Source organism: Phasianus colchicus, chromosome 5 (assembly GCF_987193195.1).
Source record: "Phasianus colchicus chromosome 5, bPhaCol1.hap1.1, whole genome shotgun sequence".
NCBI classification, from domain to species: Eukaryota; Metazoa; Chordata; class Aves; order Galliformes; family Phasianidae; genus Phasianus; species Phasianus colchicus.
Window position 1 is genome coordinate 11,817,967 of NC_143440.1, and position 18,594 is coordinate 11,836,560.

General features: G+C 36.5%; 2 long non-coding RNA genes across 6 annotated transcripts in view; one reads left to right on the plus strand and one right to left on the minus strand.

Moving 5' to 3' along the window:
* LOC149917743 (uncharacterized) overlaps positions 1-18,594 on the plus strand; it is a 310,433-nt gene that overhangs the window by 46,495 nt on the left and 245,344 nt on the right. The gene's annotated exons all lie outside the window — the stretch shown is intronic.
* On the minus strand, positions 12,998-17,436 carry LOC149917744 (uncharacterized). The gene is made up of 3 exons (XR_016467236.1): positions 17,349-17,436; positions 17,038-17,184; positions 12,998-13,324 (listed from the first exon to the last, which is right to left on the minus strand). It is a non-coding gene; the product is annotated as an uncharacterized LOC149917744 (long non-coding RNA).

An 18,594-nucleotide genomic window follows, 5' to 3' on the forward strand; every position in this document is an offset into this window, starting at 1 on the left:
GAAAAGAATTAGTTGGAAACTCTGTGGGAAACATGTAGATCTCATTACTCTGAAAGTAATGCCTCCTATTTATATCCATAGAAACCACAACAGATACAAAGAATATAATAACACTATTTGATAGAGAAAATTCTCAGCTACGAAACAGGATCTTTCAAAACAGCCAGCACCATAAGCTATGCATTTTCACTGTAGATGAACACAAGCCTGCATGCTGCATTCATAAAAAATCTATGTGGCTCTCAAGAACACAGTTTGACTTTCACACAACTTTTTCACTGCTGAAATGGACAGCCCACTGCCTCACTGTCCCCACATTTACTGTTTGGTCATCATAAATGCTCAATAAACATTGATGACTGTCAACGGATGCCATTTTTTCCACATGGATGATTCTCCACACACCTTTGCTTCATGTGCACTTCTATGCTTCTGGCATTGTGGGCCAACATCATAAAATAGGTGGCATTACTTTCAGAGCAGCCCTTTTAATTTGGAAGATTACTCTCTCCTTATATAATGTAAATCTTTCTAAGATGGCTTCATAGATGAAGGTTGATGCAGAGATGTGAGCTTTTCATCTGCTATACAGATTTGCCATTGTTTTATTTTGTTGAGGAGCAAACATCATATCTTCATAATGGAAATTTCAAAGGGGATCACAGCTGTGTAAGCTGATTTATTCTGAAATTTCAGTATCTGTCTTCCAAAGCTGATGAATAGAAACATTCTTAGTTGTGAGAAATATTTCTGAATTTGAGATTTAGTAGCTGATTTTTCTTCTTTTCCATAACTTTCATTTACAACAAAACATCTGGAGAAGAATGAGGGCTGCTGGTCCTCTTAAGACAAGAAAGTTTCTTTTTCTGTTCTTTAGTCTCTCCTTTGCATGAAAGACAAGGATTCTCACCTATTACTAAAGTTAAAATAGTCTGTGCAACTCTGCTGCAAGTCAAAATTTTGCTGTTTGGCCAATAGAACCCCAAAATATGTTTAATGTAAACGTAGTAGGTCTGAGGGGAATGGTTTATTCCGGTTCTGTAGAAGAATAGGAGATTGGTTTAGAGAATTCAAATCCAAAAGGATAAAACTTGCTTTTACTTTTGATTCCAAAAGTGCTTTGCATCAGCTGTATCTGTAGCTTAAACTCTATCTGTTCCCCTTTCACTTCCTTTGCAAGGGTGGAAATATGAGTGAGATCACAACCAATGCCAAACACAGATTTTTAATTTGCTAATATTTTCCTGCAACGCCTCATCGTTTCTATTTCTTCATAACACCCCTACTGTGGGAAATAAGGTCACACAACACACTAGTTCTTATTTCACAATACCTCCTGATGAGGGACATTTTACTATTCTCACATCTCTACCCCTTTTTCTCCTCCTCTCCCTGCCCTCCTCCCTCCCACTCGTCCCCTGCTAATAGCTGGTCTAAATTTCTGAGATTAATCCAATGTGCAAGAAACAGCGATACAAACTCCAAAATTAAATATACACAAAAGCAGAGAGACTACAGAATGGAAGATGCAAGTCCTACTTGGTTTGCTCTGTGACAGACAGACTTATAAACAGATACACAGCTTTGCCCATAGCCACTGTATTCCACAAAGCCTTTGAAATATTTCGGTTTCATGTCTGTGATAATTAAAGAGCAATGACCTTCTCATTAGTGCCAAGAGGGCTGATGATGATTGTTCCCCATTTTTCTTAATGGATGCAAGCTACACGCATGATCTTAGAATATCAAAGCAATTCTCCAAGATATTTATTAGAGTCAAAATTATGAAAACACATAGCAAACCTTTAGTTTGAATTACAAGTGTTAATATATGCAGAACCAAATGAATAGCTCATCTTTCTTCCTCTCTTGTATCTTAAATTTTTCATTACAAATTTCCAGGGCTTCAAAGTAGTATCTCACAGTCGGTCCCCTTTTTTCTCTCTTGCATGACAAAGAGCTGTCAAAAATTGTTCCTATGTTTGTTAGTATTTTTCTCTTTTTTCTCTCATCTAAATGTCAAACAACTTAGCTTAAATAAAGCACAGCATTCTTCATCTGGTGCTTCTCAAAAGAAAAACAACACCACAGAAGGCATCTAAAAAGGCCCTAATTAATGTTTCTCATTGATTTTGTTTTAGTGTGATGTATTTTATGAAAAAAATATGAATCCAGAAGGCGCTCTCATTAAAATCATTAGTGGCTCAATGTTAGCTGAAAACAGCTCATTCTTTGGTGCACTGTAGTGCTTAAAAGCACGTTCACACACACAGCTTCTTATTTAACATCACAAGCTTGTGTTAGATGAAAACTAGCATTAGTTTTGTCAGGTACTATTGAACTATGATGAGCACAATGTACAAAAGCTGTATCAAGGTGAATAATAAGAATATACTGTAGCTGGCGTATCTCTCTAGTCCCTCTTTCATGCTTAAAAACCTAAAAATATAACTTTCTGTCATTGATTTCTGTGTTATCCATTTGAGAAAAAGTAACAGCCAAAAGAAAAGGAAAGAATAACCTGGGGCCTATTATAGCAGTAAGATCTGTTTTTTTAGGCAAATGTGCTAAGATTCAGAGATGCGTGGCTATCACAGAATAATGCTTGCAGTTCTGTTTTGGATCAACCATGCTAACTGTGCCTTCTCCTGCAGCACTGTTTAGTTACAACTAGAAGAAGAAATTCTGTGTATCTTCTGGGTTGAAGAGGAGAGAAATGAAATGGATAAGGAGAGGATTTTTTTTTTTACAAAATATTTTTTTAAAAAGTTAACAGCATTTTTTTAATGCCACAATCACTGTAATTTTAATGGGCAAAATTGCTTTCTAGAGCAAATGTGAGAAAGTCTATCCTAAAACTCTTCATGATAGGAACAATTTCCAGAATAACACTGCTTTGCTCTGAAATAGACTTTTGCAGACAGAATGCTGAATATGTGCTAGCATTGTGCCTAGGTGGCCAAGAAGATCAGTGGTATCCTGGCTTGTATCAGATATGAGGTGGTGAGCAGAGCTAGTAATCCTCCCCCAATATTTGACACTGGTGAGACCTCACCTCGAGTACTGCATTCAGTTTTGGGCACCTCAATGCAGAAAGGACACTGTGTTGTTGGAGAAGGTCCAAGGAAGGGCAGCAAGGCTTGTGAAAGGCTTGGAGAATATGCCCTACAAGGGGCGACTGAAGGAACTGGGGCTGTTTAGTCTGGGGAAGAGGAGGCTAAGGGGAGACACTGTTGCTCTCTTCAAATACCTGAAAGGTGATTGCAATGAGAGTGGGGCTGGTCTCTTCTCACTGGTGACAGGACGAGTGGAGATGGCATCAGTTGCATCAGGGGACGTTTAAGTTGGATATCAGGAAAAACTTCTTTACAGAAAGGGTTGTTAAGCACTGGAATAGGCTCCTCAGGGAGGTGGTTGAATCACCATCCCTGGAAAACTGTTTGGATGTGGTGCTCAGGGACATGATTTAGCAGACTGTTGTTAGAGCTAGGGTAGTATGGTTAGGTTGTGGTTGGACTCAGTGAGCTTGAAGGACTTTTCCAATCTGAGCAATTGATTTTAAAAAAATAATGAAACAGAAATGGTATTTTTTCTACCAACTCCATTGGATTTTTATAAAAGTCTTTATGAACTGAGATAATACAGCTTTGCATTGTGGAAACATATTGACAAACAGAACCAGTGAGGAAAAGTGTATAAGCGAAACAGAAATATCTGGATTAAATAGTACAGCTGTGTCAGCTGTTTAACTTTGTAACACATAGTGAAATGACTGAATTTTCATTAATTTGTGCCCTGTTTTTAATATGTCATTCATTATAAGGCGTCACTGAAAACCAAATTGCTGATGGATGTATGCTAATATATAGTGCACTCTGCCACAAAAGTCACATTTTTAGTAGAAGAGGTAATGTTTATTCTGGTCTGATCACCATTAATGGGGCTGTCAACAAAATTTTCCTTGAAAAATAATTACACTGCAAGTAAGGCCATTTAGATCCAGATATGAGTAGTAAACCTGTATTAATTTAGGATTGAGACTATGTTAATGGTTTAATATTTTTTCTTTATAGAGAACACAATAGTGAGGTCATCTGTAATAAAGATGATAATATGGAACCTCAGTAGCTTTACTTCCTATGACTATAGGACATTTATGGCTGAAATATGGTTGAGAGAGCCTTAAAACGTTGTTTTATGGTAACCTCTATGCAGTGCTATAAAACACTTTCTGTTAATGATAAATAAACTATGGAAGATCTATGTCTTAGTAAAGGGCTGTGTTCTTTCTGTTATGAACAACCTGACTTTAGCAACGTTCAGCTTATCATGGTTACATGGGCTCAATTTAACCCTTTTGCACATGGATGTAGTCCCACTAATGTTGGTGGATGAATAAACAGACACACTGCTACTGAGTTCGGCCTAAGAAATACAGCACATATTGAAGTTACCAAGATAATTCTTTCACTCTTTAATGCCTCATTAAAAATTGTATAAAATTATCCAGTATGCCTGCAAATAATTACTTTAGACACTTCCTAGTAATGCTCTGTGAAGCTGTCATTGGTGTAGCACTGAGTTCCTTAAGAGATCATGAATAAGACGCACAATTGGCTTTCATTATTTGCTGAAATATTGATTGAATTTATTCATTCTAATGAAGCTGTAGAATATAATAGACGTGGTATCATATTGAAAAAGAAAAGAACAGGCTTGGTGTTAAAGCAACTGCATGCCACACTGATGTATGGGGATTTCAGGCTAAGAGTAAGCTCAGAAATCTTGTTAGATTGCAGTATACTTCAGATCCTTCATATAATTCACAACTGTGAAGCTGAAGTAATTCAATTAAATCCAGAGTGAATTTAGAAATATCTCAATACCTGTGTGCTTATCCTGAGTGGTTGATGAGAATGTATAAAATAATATCATCAAAAAATGCCTTGAGATCTCTCAGGTCTCGGCAGAATCTTGGACAGTGACATCAAGAGCCTCTCCTATGTTATGATGTTTCTCTTTATACGTGTTCATCCAGAGTTTCCCTTTGCCTGTACACAATTTTTGGTGATAGGCGCACAGTGATCTTCATGTCAGTTTACTGCTAGATGTCTTCTCCCCATTTATTGCATAGTTTATTTTAAGGACGGTTGACAATGATGTCCCTGCAATTTTTACATCCATTTAGTGGAAGCAGTGAGCTTTCTACTTACTCCCTTTAGAATGGGACATATTCTTTTGATCGTAAGGTCACATGTTGAAGAGTACTGCTCTTATTTCACTGTGTGATTGATCTCAGTAAATTACTGCCACTTATTTTTTTTTTACAGACAAACCTGTGGCCAAGTCCTTGTGTGCTTAGACTATCTTCAAAGTAAAAACCTGTCCTACTTCATTCAAGTTTGTGGTCTATGAGTAACCAACACAGTGTATTAGAAAGTGGCAAAAAGAGAGAGAGAGAAAAGGGTGAGGGAAAAATGCTGAAGATGACAGAGACCATCTAAGCAGTGTCAGGACTCCCTCCATTAGCCCTTTTGTAACATTTACTAAGTTATAGTACTGCTAAATTTCTCTAGGATATGAGGGAGTATTCCTTTTATGACAATTACTAATACTTGCTGCAGAAGTAGAATGCTACTTGATTGCGCAAGCTGCTTCTTGCTATGGAGAAAGCTACAGAGACATGGATTTTGACTGAAAATTGTCTCATACTTTGAGCGAGCCAAGAATTCACTGCCTCTGGGAAGGTGAAAAACATTAATGTTAAGAGGTTCCTGGTTCATGTAGTTGTAACCTAGTGTATTTCTTTCTTTCTGCACATATATCTGCACTTATATGTGGTAACTGTCAAAGAGCTGCGTGCTCTGACAGCAGGTAGAATGTGTCTTTTATCTCTTTCGACTTAAAGGGCTTTACTTTGCCGTGCAATCATTATCCATTCTTCAATAACTGATAGATAATGCATTCACAGCTGTAATTTGCTAAAGAGAAAGCTGCCTGGTGGACAGAGAGGAACTAGAATGATGAAGTTTGGCTTCAGATCTAAATTTAACCAGTGCTCTCAGGTTGCTTGGATGTGATGTTTGTGTGTAGGAACCCCTCTGCTGATATTGTCTCTTGCACTGGTTGCATTAATAATTATTTTCTTCTTTTGAAGGTATTGGACTTTAGGAAAATGTTTTCCTACCTGTAAGAAAAAAAAATAACCAACACATAACTGAAACAGCAGAGGACAATGTATGTATCTAAAAGATACATAGAGGAGAGAACAAAGCCATAGCACTGTTTCTGGGTTATCTCAGACCACAATTAAAAGATTTGTCATATTAAGAAACTGATGAGTGCCTTAATAAGTGTTTTGAATTCCTCCTAGCATAGTTTTTAGAGTTTTGTTCATCATTCTAAATATTATATTTTATCAAGCTTTGGGAGATTTCTGCACTTTTTATTTTGTCCCTCCTCCCTTTAATCAAATCTGTAGCATTTGTCATTTTTTTTCTCACGTTTTCTTCTTTTTTTTTTTTCCTGTTGTATTTGCAACCTTGAACATTCCCTGTGTTGTGCAATTTTTTAGTGTATGTATATACAGTGAACAGTGAGTAAAGGAGCATACTTCAAAATTGTGGTTTTAATTAGCTAGGAACAGGATTTAGCAAGTCACTGCTTTTATTTAAACACTTTTGACATACCTCAAGACAGCAATGGCAATTTAAACACTTAAGGCTAAATTAACAAAAATAAACGGTTTCAGGTTTTCTGTTTAGAGTCATACTGTTGCTTTTGATGATTTGGAACTGTTAGAAACTTTTGGAAATAATTGCTGCTTGCAAGTTTTGAGATTCAGCTGTGAGTTATTTCCACAATATTCTATCCATACCAATGCCTTGATTTGTTTTATATGCCGGTGTAAGAGACTTGACGTGTTAATGTTATTTGGTGTTCAAATCTTTTACAGCAGTCCTGATTCGTTTTTATGTAGCAGTTTATTCTACCTTTAACAACTGTACTGTAATCTTCTTCTACTTTGTTGAAATGTCTGAAATAGGAAGATTTTACCCTTTACAATTCAAAATGTGGGGTGGTTATTTTATTTGTTTGTGTGTTATTTGGTTTTCATTGTTGTTGTTTTTTGTTTCTTTTTCTTTAAAAGCTATGGGCCAAGAAGTAAGTTTTTAGCAGCATGTGTAGCTGTATAAACATACAGCTCCCATTAATACTAATTGGAGTTGCATATTCCACTTTGCTTCTCAAAGGGTAGAATATTTATGCTTAGCTATTTAAAACAGAGAAGGAACATTTGAAGCTAAAGATGAGAGTCAGAATTTCTGGTGCAGAGAAAAAGCTAAGTGTTGGAGAAGTTTTAAAGTAGGTTTATGTCCATCATAACCTTGCAGACTTTTCTGCACGCATAATGCTTCACTTGTATCTCCTTGAAAATCACTGCTTGAAAATATTGCTAGCTTGGATCACCTGCCCATGAAGAGATGAGATGTTCAGTGATGGGCTTGCTGTTGAGTTTTTGGCTTTATGGTCGTGTGGTTGCCCTAAAAAAGTGTGGGGAAAAAGATCTTTGGAAGCTGGTGGTAACTTCTGTAAGTTGAAGTAAATGCCTTAAGAGCATCTGTTTTGGTTCAGTAAAAAATTCCGTGTGACTTTGCATCTTCTATCTTCAGGATCATCACACATTTTCTGCCAATAAGTTGTCTGTGCTGCCCCACTCACCTTCAGCCTTCCTTCTTGGGCAGTTCACCAAGACTGCAGCATAGGCAAAAAATTAATAAAGTGAAGTCTCTTGGCTGCTGTTAAAAGTCAACCTCTATGGGTTGCATAGAATCGTTTCTGTTTACAAAAGTTGAATACAAGCAGATGAAATATTCCTCTTAAAATGTGGAAAAAAGTGTGGTAAAAAGTTTCATCTTTCAGCTTTATTTCCTTTTAAAGACTGAGTGTGTGCAAACATTGAATTGTAAGACAGTGCTGTTGCCTATGGAGAAAAAAAAAAGACGCAACTGTTGAATTTTTCAAATGATATTCAGGTCAGTTGGCTGCTCTTTACCTGTTACTGCAAGTCCAGATCATGTACAGTTTGAATGTATATACCTATGCTGTGCTTAGGGCTTGTGTAGAACTTTGCTAGTTATTTGTTCCAACTCCTTCTGATGTGGTTTTTTTTAGCCCTAAAAAGGTTTTTGTTTAGTTCTAGAATTCTTCTGCTTCCTATATTCTTTAGTGCAGATAATACACAGAGAAACTGTGCCCTGAAGAGATTATGTTCTGTAGTTTTAACTTTTCGTATATCAAGGTATTTGAAAAGTCAATAGCATTTGTTTCCCTAGCAAGCATCGCACACAAAACAAGTTTTTTTTCAAGAGTTTACGGTGATAACACTTTTTAATTCACAATAGGAGTTGAAAAACTGAATGACCTTTCAGTATGTACTGTGATACTGAAAAAGTAGAAGAGAGAAAACTGAAACTTAACTGTTGAAATGTATCCACTGCTTAGTAGTTTGGGCGAGTAATTACCACAAATTAAGATATATGCCATTTCTTCCTTTCTTTTTCCTAATAAATAACACGTCTCCTTAGTGCCATAATGAAGTCAAACTCGAATAATAAGAGTAATAATAATTAATTTGCTGTTCTTTCAGCATAGTGTTGCTGTCTCGCAGAGAACAGTAATGCTACTGCTATCTCTAGTATTAAAGGCTATGATTCATTGGTGGAGAAGAAATATAAAATTTATATTGCAAGGTAAACTTCTATTTACATGTGTAGCCTAGCAGTATGACAGGGTAGTTGTAAAGGTAGCTCTCCTCCTCTAAGACTCTTATGCTTCGGGCACTGAAATGGCCTGCCCAGAGAGGTGGTGGAGTCGCTGTCCTTGGCAGTGTTCAAGAGACATCTGGATGAGGAGCTACAAGATATGGTTTAGTGCTTGTGGTAGCAAGGGTAATGGGAGGATGGTTGGACTAGATGATCTTGTAGGTCCTTTCCAACCTTGTGATTCTATGATTCTATGATTCAGTGTGGAGGAACCTGCACCATCTCAGGAGCAATTCCAGCAGAGCTGATCATCTGCTGGTTTTGATGGATTCCTGTATTTAGAGCTTCTGAGACAAAGGATGAAAGGATTCCTCCCAGATGTTTTTTTGTTTAATTTTTAACAAGACTGATCAATGGCACCACCTGGTGACACCTGCCCGGGACCTATAAGGGTCAGCATACCTCAGCAACCAGAATGCTCTTGCCATAGCTAAAGTCTTTTACCTGGAAGAGCATTTGAGTACTATGTAGCTCAAACAGGAGGAGGAATCTCTAATCTAAAGGTACTACAGTTTTTGACCCTATGTGATGTTTTCTTGGAAAATTTAGAACTTTTATGGCACATAAGAATCACTGTAACGGAAATGAAAAAAATCTTTTTAACGGTCACTCTAATTTACTCTTTAATTGCTTGTCTGTGAGATGCCTTTCAGACTTGCATGGTTACTTTTGGTCAGGTGATGGAGCAAGTCACCTGCTAGATACCTGAGTATGGCATTTTTCACTTCTTAAACTAGAAAGAATTTAAAAATATTGTTTTGTACTCTGAATTCTCTACCCTAGTAACCGTAATATATGCAAGTATGTACACACATATGCATATATAAGTGTAACATCCCCCAAATACTATTCTTCCTAAAATTTCATTTCAAATTGGTTTTGTCTGAAAATACATTCAGTTCTGTAATTGATTTTATTTGTCCTGAGAAGCTTATTCCGGTCTCTTTGCAGATTATTTTCTTTCCACTGCTCTTCCTCATGTTAGCAGCAAGCTAAATATGTTGAAAATGTAAATATCCAAAAGCAAAGAACCAATTTGCTCATGGATGCAGTGTGATCTGCAAAGGCAAAGAGAGAAATTCGTTGGGACCACCGTGCACCTACAGTGACAGTATCATTGAGTCTAGGGAGTGAAAGGGGTGAGGAGGAAATGAACTATCAACTAGAGCCTGTGATTGCCTAAAACAAATCAAAAACTCCCACATGTAAAATAAGAGGAGAAGATTCTCTAGTTGGCATTGTGGCTTTCTGTCAAGTGAACAGTGAATTTCTTTGGCTTGGATTTTGGTCCCTAACTAGTGTTTACTCTGCAAACAGCAATCCTGTTGGTCTTCTAAAAATAGTTCATTCAGATTGAAAATATGCACAGATTGCACAAGCCCTGAAGAACATATGTCTTCAAGATGCTGAAGAAATGAAATGCCTATGTATTATGAATAATTTTTCTTTTTCATAATTGGCTCTCAGCTAAAATTCTAACTATTGCTTGGTGAGGTTCTGGGAGCTGACACATGGTTTCAGTGTGACTTCTCCCTTTTCTCTGCCTGTCTTCCACCTCCATGAGTTGCCACTAGTTCTCTTTTAGAGTCCAACAGGCAAAAGCTTACTTATTTACCTTCCTTGTGATATTTTCTCTTTTTCATTTTGTTTTTTTGAAATGTATAGTTTATTTTCTGATAGATTTTGGAGGTTTCAGCTCTCTATGCTATGTCAGTGTACCCACAGGGAAACAAACAGCAACAAAAACACAGGCTTTGCCTTGAAGACAGTCACTGAAGATACATTTATCATCCACTGAACTGTTACGTAAAATGGAGAAAGAGATCTGACAGCTTATGTTGCCTGTTGAGGACCAGACATAGGCAATGGATTTATTTTTCTTTGCCATAGCTAAAGATCTGTACAATTATTATGCATTTTATGGATTGTATAAGTGCTGATGCTGAAGTACATTTCACCAGGACTATCTCAAGTCTGATGATCTCTTTAGCACACGTTAAGTTACAGTTTTTCTTTTCTTCTTGCTGTCTTCTTACTTGAGGAAAATAAATACTCCAAACATTCCAAATTGGCATTTGGTTTTATACTTTATTTGAGCTTTTTCAATATAAATTCTTTTCTTCCTACACATGTGCTATGATGATTACACTCATAAAAATCATTGTGTTACAAGCTAGGCTGAAGGTATTGCTGGTGAAAAGCTGATTGGTCTGATATATACCCTATAAAGGAAGGCACTGTAATCAGTAGTCAGCTGAGGTCAGGAGCAGTATGTTTGCAGTGGTGTGTTATCTATCTGTGTCACTTGCAAACACACAGGTATTCTTTGCGTCTCCTGAACAGAAAATAGCAATTCAGAGCTTGTGATTGTAAGCAATTGAATAGAGGAAAACAAATGCAAAGTGTAGAAGTAGCTATGACAATTAACTTGCAATGGATTATTAAAAAATAATTTTTGTCAATCTGATGTATTAAATTATTTTGTCCCTAGTGTAATAAGTGTGGTGAGACTACACTTTCCTCCACGGATCCTACATGTTACTGGTTTTTCTTCATTGTACTCTGCCACTAAACACTTCTATAGAGAGCTGTTGAAGTCAGGTCAGGCACTTATTAGCCCTCATGCTAAATTCTGAAATGCTTTTTTCTCTTCCCATGCTTATGCTGCACATCACTGCGATCACAGCTGCCTTTTGTTATCACAGTTAACCTGCCCTCTGCTGAAAGGACCTGTATATTATAAGGGCTGTCTGTGCACAGCTTACAAGACCCAACAGGTAAGGCAGATGCTCCCCAGGGTAGGAGCATCTTGTCTTGAAGGATTTGAGTAATGAATCTGCACTGGCATGAACTGTTGGATGGTGGCAGTTTTCCTACTTTGATAAATCAGTAAAAACTCAGTTTTGAGGGAGAAGGATAGGTGGTGCTTCAGCTCTGGCTTTACAGTGTGAGTGCTGCCAATGTGGCAATATAAATGTCTACGTGATGACTGAATAATTTGCTTCCTTTCAGAATCCAACCAACACATTTCCCACTGTTTTGAAGTTGCATTGTGGAAGTCTCTCAGTGGTTTTGACTATTTCTCTCAAATTGTGACAAAATCAGAAGTTGAGGCACTGCTCTCTATTTGGTGTTCCTTTCATGTCAGTAGTAACTATTTTAGAAAGTTTGATATGCTCTGCCTTTTATTTTTCATGAGGCAGCCTGTCTGCTTCTGACTGAGGCTAGCAAAACTTCTTGACAAGATTGCTGTAACATAATAGAACCAAAAGGATGAAAAATCAGAATGAGGATATTTAATTACAAAACAATCTCTCCTGTAACTATTCCCAACATAGTCTAAAGAACCTGCCTGCTAGCAAAGCTAGCCTGTACCTAGTTAGCCTGTGCCTTTGTTATGTCTTTTCTACCAAGGCTAAAGGAAATGGATAGTAATAAATTACATGATATAACATTTGGGGCTGAAGGAACAAAAGAATGAACCTATAATCTTATTTTTACAATAATGTCCCAACTGCTAACGAGTAGAAGCTAATCTTCTCAGAAATGTGGACTGGCCCAGTGAGACCACTACATTGTTTCCCATGAGCTATGGAACACTACTCAATAACCTTTCACTGCTGCTTCTTCCTGAACTTTACAAGGTTATAATTCATTCAAGATTGGTTCTGAGCTGGTTTCTACGCTGCAAGACAAAAACACAGTACAGATAGGTATTTTATAATCAGGAGTAAGGAATGTAGGGTCTGGTCCCCCAGAAATACTTGACTCTCCAAAAGTGGGAAAAAAAAATGCAATAATTTACTTGGGGAAACTTGCTGGATGCATAAACTCTTCCTCACTTTTATACTCCTGTACAAGATAACAATAATAATATAGTTATAGTTGGAAAAACTGCAAAACATCAAACCATAATTAGAATGGCAGGACAGAATTTATACTCATTATTTGCCAAAACATAATAGATAAGTAGTTATTGATTAAGGGGATGCATACTTAACAGCAATTTATAAATCCAGGACTCAAAAAGATAATGTTTGTTTTACTACTTTTAATTATTTAACATGCAGTGACGTTTCTGTTTTGCCAACAGCGGCACAATAGGTCCCTAATGAACTGCTGTGAATTACTAATAATTAAATCATCAGGCAGAAATAAGGGATGCAGCTTTTTATTAGATTAACATTCCTAAATCACCTTTGATTTCTAAAGAAAATTCTTTCTGAGTTTTTCCCCTCCTCCAACCCAAATAGGCATCAGAAGTCTTGATGGAGCTCAGGCCACTTCTGGCTGACACTTGAAAAATCTCAGAAATACTGATTAAAAAAACTGAAGTTATTCAGAAGACAATGATGAAAGTTCAGAATCTGTGCTTCAAACTCTAGTCCATGGGATTCCAACATTTTGGCTTGCTAAGGCTGCACTGAGTGAAAACGAATTGTCTTGAGCCTCATATAGGTCATTCCGTAGGTAATGCCTCCTATTTGTTTCCATGAAAACTACAACAGCAAAAATGAGCACAGTCAATGGAATTCTCAGCTAAAAAATGATGGTTACCACCATTAGCTATGCTTTTTCACTGATGATGAACAGCGGACTGCAAGTCATGCTCTTCAAAATCTTCACCAGTAGAGATAACACACTGTTGCTGTCAGCACTACTGAAAAGCACCACCCACCACCTCACTGTTCTCACATCCACTATCTTGTCTCCATAAATGTTCAGCAAGCATTGATAAATGTTAATAGGTCCTTTTTTTCCACACGGAATTCAATTTCACACCTTTGCTTCATCCACACTTCCTTGTCAGATGCCATTTTGTTAGACTGTCCCCCTGCTACCATCTGTCACACAGCAACAAATTGTTGCTACTACTGCCATACCACCAGCATACACATCTGAAACTGTAGGTCGACGTAATAAAGTAGGAGGCATTACCTTTGGTGTGGCCCGTGTAAAATATATATTATAGTTAATGTGTATAATTAACAAAACTTATTTTAATTTTAAATATTTTTTAAACAAAAAAAAAAAAAAAAAAAAAAAAAGGAGAACATCAAAAGCATAAAACTAGTGGGGGTATTTGACCTTGTTTTTGTGAAAATAACATATCAATCCCTGGTTCAGTGGCAGTGGCTGTAATTCTTAGTAAGGTGCTCATCAGAGATTTTTGATGACATTTAAGTCTTCCTGTGCTTCATCCTTGACAATAGCATTTCACAAATGTGCACACTTCCAAAAGCAATGACATGAAGATGTGACTGTGAAGCAAGGGGTATTTTTCTTTTATAAATGTTTGGTAAGGAGATATTAGGTTTTTCAATTGAATATCTGATTACAACTCTATATGTTCGGGGTGAAAAAAAGTATTGATGTTGAATGAAAACTGAGTTGCAAATATACAAAAAAAAGAAAAAAACAATGATTTTTTTTTTGCAACTTTGAAAGCTGTTTTCAAATTCCTCTATCAAAACAGAAAGCACAACTGCATATTTCTCACTGCTCAAAGGACTGTGTTTAGCCAATATATCAAAGTGAATAGGGTTATTTGCCATCACTTGAGTTAGCACTTCACTGAGCCCTCCCCATGCCCTGGTTTCAGTTGACATGGTGTTAATAGCACACTGAAGGTTTCATTGCTGAGTGATGGGTATATGTGCAGTGCCAGGTCACTCCATAGGGAAGAACTGACACAGTGATGGTACTGGTTGGGGGCCGGGCTTCACATGGGCTGCAGATTGGACAAGCCCATAAAAAAAATGAAAGTTGATTCTTTGCAAGGAGTTGTGAAGCTTTTTCCTTGCTCTGGTTAACTTCATGATTATTTGAGCATTTTATAAATAAAAAAGGCAATATAAATTTGGTTTACCTGATTTCTTGAGGGGTGGTATCAATACTGCACTTTTTGAAAGATACTCTTCACCAGTCAGCAAAATATATTAGTCTGTGTAAACAACAGGTTGGAGGTGGATAAAAAAAATGAGGTGAATTTCTTCTTGTAAAATGTGTTTTTTCTTTTATAAGTTAAATATTTTGCTCTACTTGAAGCTTCAAAATGTAATGGAAGCACTAAGAGTTTTGAAAGGGAAAACACAAATAGTACAAAAAGAAATTGAAAAAATCAGGGCTTTTTATTTCAGTGTAGAATGAAAAAGAAGGAATACGATACAGGGATCAGAACTAGTGAGTGGAATGGAGAAGGTAGATTGGGCATAGAGTTCACCCTTTCAGTTAACACCAAAGCAAAAAAACATACAACTGGATGAAAAGGTGCCAAACCATAACCAATAAAAATAAACACTCTCACAAGAACTACTTGATAAAAGGTACCACCATTTTTACAGAAATTAGCAAGATTTTTTTTTTTTAAATCTGTTTGTTTTGAAAAATATTTTAAACCTGCAGGTTCTGTCACGTGCAAAATTTCTTTTTTAAATAAATGTTCATGTAACTATTGGCAAAAAATTTTTTTGAGTCAGATTATTCAATGACCACGCGTCACTGGAAAGCATGTAGGACTGGCCTCCTTCAGATACTAGTTACAGGACACTGCATTCCTTGCATCCAAAGTATCTGATGCCTCTCACCCCCTTATTCAATTCAGAAAATTAAGGTTAGATTTGAACTGACAAGTTACTATCCACTCATCCAAAAAAGCTGTGATGTGGAAGTGACCAGTGAGGGTAGGTATCTGATGAGTGGACCATCCTTGTCCATTTTTGTAAGCTGGTAATGGAGAAACTTCAGCACAAAAACTGTGAGAATGAAGTTATTACCAAATATGTTTTATAGGTAAGTTGCTGGATTGCTGAGAAACTTTCGTAGCTGAGCAGTGTAAGTTCTCATTTGTATTTCAAATTAATTGAGTAACTGGTGTTGAGAACCTAATGCAGCAACAATTTTGAGTTGAAGCAAAGAACAGATACAGAGTTGTGAGGATAAATCTTGTCTAAACTCAGAAGAGGACTTTTTGTATTCAGTCACTGAATTTTACCCTACCTGTAAGAAATTAACATTGTTTATCTGTTGTCTTGGGTATTTTTGTTAGTCTTATCAAAATCATATTTTACTCAAGGACCTTACTTTCATGTTTGTTTATTTGGTTATTTTTTAAGAGTGACACATACTGATGATGTGCCCATAGGTTATTCTTGGGAGCCTATCTTCACTCCATGTATTTAGTTACATTAATACCTGTCACCCTTAGGTCAATGTGCCTCTAACACCATAGTAGTGCTAAATGGATAATATGACTAAAGTAATCCTGGGATGGTTCCAAAAATATCCTATTAAGCAGATGTACATTCTCTGGTAAATTGCATATCTGACTGATGCTTCTCTCATCCTTAATCTTAAAGTAAATGCATATCTGATCTATTGCAGACCAAAGTCCTTCACTGATTAGCACTAGATATAGCTTTGGGTCAGTATATTTGAGTGTATGCAGCCTTTAAGGAAAAAAGAATATTAAATGTTCCATTAATGCTTAAAAATCTGAAGTGGTTATTTCTAAAAATGGAATTCTTTTCTGCAAGTTGGTTCATTCATTTGTAGAGCTATTAGCTTGCCATTAAACATGGAAGCTTTCTGTGTTCCATATTCCCATATCCTGGGAAACATTTCACCACTTAGAGACTCTCAGAGCTGTATACTGATGCGCTGTACTACATTCTCGATGGTATTTGCCAGCAGCCACTTCGCACTTTGGAGAAGCTTTAGAAAGCTGTGCCTCTGGCCTGGGAGAGCAGTGTGTAATTCATACAAACGTCTTATAATTTTTTACTAGAAAACTATTTGTTGTACTTCATACGTTTATGTGGGGAAATTTTCTCTTTTTCTCATCCCATACTTTATTTTGAGTGCTCTAACATGACTACCTGAAAAGAAAGTTATATCCTCTGCTAATCATCCTTCTACACAAACACATTTGCCATGTATACAAGCCAACCATATCGTTCTTAGTTCATATGTAGTGAATAATTTTAAGTGATATATGTTTTGAACTCTGTATAGTATTGATTTCCCATAGAACTTTACTATATAAGCTAGTAAGCTCAGTGTGTCCTGAAGGCTGTACCCATGATGGAGGAGACAAGGTACTTCTTGTTCATGTAGAGCATTTATATGTTTGATTATATTCCTATCTTTATATCATAGGTGGGCTAATTATTTTCTCTTTAAATGTTTTTTTTTTAGATCTCCTTTAGATTACCTGAATTGTCTGCTGATGTAGCTTGAAATAATCCATAGGTTTTAAGCTCCTCTTTGGATCCAGGATTTATCTTAATTCTGTTACTTAGAAGGTTTTACTTTAGTGGAGGTGTGTTACTGTGCTTGAACAAATGGGCTGAGAAACTGTCTGTGAAAGAGAAAGCAACCGAAGGCAGTGTTAGCTGTATTTTATGCTATTAAAATTCATATTATATTGCAAGAAACATGAGAATCAAACAGATTTTTACAGCGGTAATAATAGCAATGCTGTTTTGAAATTTTCATTGTAAAGAATCATTTCAAAATGATTACCTGAGGCTTAATTTTCTTTCCAATAATGCAGATGTTTCTGAATTGCAGTTTGCCAAGTGTGGGAGATTGGAAATCCTGTCCTAAAAAGATACTGTTAGATGGTCTTTTAGGTTTGATCCAAGTCATAGAGTAGCAGATAAACTGTCTTTAAACAGTGATTTACAGCAAAAGTTTCACAAAAACTGGCAGGATGTTGCAATAGGGAAGTTGTGGCTAAGCCATTTCCAGTTTTTTGTGCAGTTTTCTCAAGCAGTCACATTCCTTCCCAAAAGTTTGCTTTCACTCATGAATGCATTGGATACCACTGAGAGAAGATTTGGTAGCTCCACCATTTTTGTGTGTATGTTGTCAGGCAAGGTAAGAGCATGTATGTCATGGCCATGCTACCATGAATCTGACCATGGTACACACAGATGTGAATTTGCTCAATATACAATCTATTGTATAAAAAAATACTTATTTTCTGTATTTTGACTTTGTCAAGAAAAGACAGAATGAGCAGGATAACTTATCACTTTGTGTTCATGTCAGATGCAAAATCAAGACTGTTTCCTCAACTGCTACATGTATGTGACTGCTGGCAGTTCCCTACCAGCACTTTCAAGATGGGACAGCTAAGAGACTGAACAACTCTTATGCTTTATAAACATAGTTTGAATTGTTGAGGAGGTACTTTCTTAATGTCAATGCAGCTAATTACTTCTCCCTCTTTGCATTTGTACTTTTTTTTCTGGAACTCTGAGGAATCTGAAGCAAAGCAGTGCAGGAAGAACTTTAACCCACTTTTGCAAATTCATGAAACTCAGCGTGGGTTACTCAAACTGAATTTCAACGTAGAATCTTTTGAAATTTTCTTATCTGTCAAAAATACGTTTTTCCATTTAAACTATGAAAAGACTAAGTAGATTCCATAATTTAGTAAATATTTTGGCTTCTGACAGCTCTTCTTTTTATTCCACTCTTTACATTTTGAGGCTTTTTTCCACTTCATGCCATCTTCTTTCAAGTCTTACAGGTGCTAAAAGAAGTAATTTGGGAAGGGAATTAGGAGGAGTTTCTTTCAGTAATTTCTTCATTTTTTTACATCATACAGATAATATTTATGTCTTTAGGAAATTAATCTGAAATATTTGGTACATCTGGTTGGATTGAGCCTCTTGAGTTTAAGACCCTACTGTGTATGAGTGCAAAGCTCAAAAAAACATGTGTAATCTTTTTCAATGTGATGCATCAAAAGTTCAGAAAA